Source organism: Montipora capricornis, chromosome 11 (genome assembly GCF_036669925.1).
Source record: "Montipora capricornis isolate CH-2021 chromosome 11, ASM3666992v2, whole genome shotgun sequence".
NCBI classification, from domain to species: Eukaryota; Metazoa; Cnidaria; class Anthozoa; order Scleractinia; family Acroporidae; genus Montipora; species Montipora capricornis.
The window spans coordinates 26,428,673-26,431,172 of record NC_090893.1 but is presented as its reverse complement, the minus strand read 5'-3'; positions in this window follow the sequence as shown (position 1 = coordinate 26,431,172).

Here is a 2,500-nt window from a genome sequence, read left to right as displayed (position 1 = left end):
ACTCTTTCTTTCCAAACTCGTGGGTTTTTATTTTTCATTTGTTTTCAGAATACATTTTCACATGTATAAAGCTGTTCAAAGCACTAAACACACCATGGATCACACCCTCACAAGCTAAGCTGGTAAAATTATAATTGTGTCATATACATTTTCCTTTCATCCTATAGGAAAAACCTGAGCGGTACTCAATAACAAGGGATGTGATTTCACGGAGGATAAAGTAAAACATGAGGATAAAGTCAAACAACCTGCTGAAATTTGCAGCTATGAGCAATACTCATAAGTGAGATCAGGGAATAACTGAATTGCATTTTGGAACAATGTTGGATTTCCATTTACTACATTTTCAAACACAGTGAGAAAATCAGGAAAATGTGAATGAAGTGTTTCCTTCTTGCTGAACTTTAGCATCCATCACAAGACAATGGGTGTATACCAAATTCTGGCCAGGTTGTCAATTGCCCCCCACTTCCTTGTAATAACTGAACAGCCACCGCTGTTGTTGGAACAACATCTTGTGTCACCTTAACTGTTTTGTCCATAGCTGCTTGCATATTGTTTGGATGTACTCTCTGTTCTATTGTAATGCAGAGAGAATATGAACATACCGGTAGCTAGTGATTTAAGAACATTGTTATAGAGTGATTTTACTTGATCCGTGAAATATGTAGTAGAATATTACACTCTATATGTGCGTAAAAGCCCGTATCACATGGTGTATAAAAGTTAGAGGATGAAAAAACTGACACAAAAACAGAAAACACAACAATGACACAACTGAAGAGATAAATTATACGACAGTTATTGTAATACTTTTCTTTGTTTATAATTTAGACTAAACGTCAGAAATGTTTACAGAAGATCGTGGGGTGTTTTCATGTAAATAGTCTGAGTAACAGAAAAACAATAGGTCTAATTAGGAGGTAGTGTTACACAATAAATATTATTCTCTTTTTCACGGATCAAGTAAAATCACTATAACCATGTTCTTAAATCACTAGCTACTGGTATGTTCATATTCTCTCTGCATTATAATAGAACAGAGAGTACATCCAAACAATATGCAAGCAGCTATGGACAAGACAGTTAAGGCGACACCAGATGTTGTTGCAACAACAGCGGTGGCTGTTCAGTTTATAACCTTATTCAAGGGGCAGCCTTGACAGCACACCATTATTTCGGCTCGGTAGCGTTAATTTTCCTGCGATTTCAAACTTTTTGTTGTCGTCTCATTCTGGAAAAGTTCCTTTATTTGATGTATTTCGATCCATACAAATACTACTCCGAGCAAATGCAAATAGGGAACTTAAGCAACGACAACGGCGACGGCAACGAGAACGTCACAAATGTGCATATTTAGTAGGCAAAAACAGTAGCTTTGCACGCCCTGCACGTGCGTTTTTCACTTTTGTCCATTTCTTTGCCGTCGTCAGCAAAACAACAACGTGAAATAGTCAAATTTTAGGTTTTAAGGAGAACGTCAGCACTTGACGCTAAAGTTTCATTTTCTCCCCTAAATTAAGCGCCGTTCCGACCAATGTCATTTTCGAGGAACTACCACACCCTTGTCATATAAGAAGGGTTGACATGTTTACAAAGTGATTACAATGGCGTTCTCGGTGCCGTCGCCGTCGTCGTTGCTTAAGTTCCCTAATATCAAGTGCCTGGCCCATGTGAATTTTTGGCCTTTCAAAAGGCAGATTAGTGGAGGTCCAAGTCGTTGAAAACGTCTGAACATGCAGGGAACCATGTAGGTTTCACATTTGTGGCGAGGAAATAAAAATATGACTCCTAGTAAAGATTAATTAAAGGCAAAACTCGACTCTCCTCCCCTCCCCTGCAAGGGTTGCGTGACTTCTCCCAACCCCAGCCCTGTTAGTTGAGGTCTCGACTTGTCCGTCCCATGGTGCGGAAGAGTTTGTCAATTTTTCATTTTTATTTGATCATCGACAGAGGAAAATTGAAAATTGATCGGATGTTTACTGCATGGATCATTTCCTCCATCTTGAAAGCCCCTTCCTTGAAAAATCAAAGAATTAGACCCCGGTTGGAAAGGTTCTGAAAAAGAATGATTTCAAATCGATTGGCTGCTATTCAATTCTTCTTTCTTCCTTTGCAAACAAAAATTAAAGATGTGTATTGTCATTTTTAACTTTTATTCAATAAGAAACCATGATTTTCATGTTTGTGTTTGTTGGAATTCTATTCTCAATGTTCCTTGGTAAAAACAAATGAAACGTTAAAAATACAAAATCCATTTTTTCATTTTCCATTTTTCATGGAAATCAAATGGACGGAAGACTCAAGGACCGGTTCACTCAGTCGGGGTGGCATGGTTTGGAGGGAGGATTGACCTTGTAGGGCTGGCTTGGGGGAGGGGAGAGAAGGGGAGGGGAGGCGAAGCGAGAGGACGGTGTAGCGATCCTTGTCCACAAACGTGGAGCCGTGGCACGAGTGACAGTGGATATTGCGACAGCCTGGAAAGAGGTTGGCGCCAAAT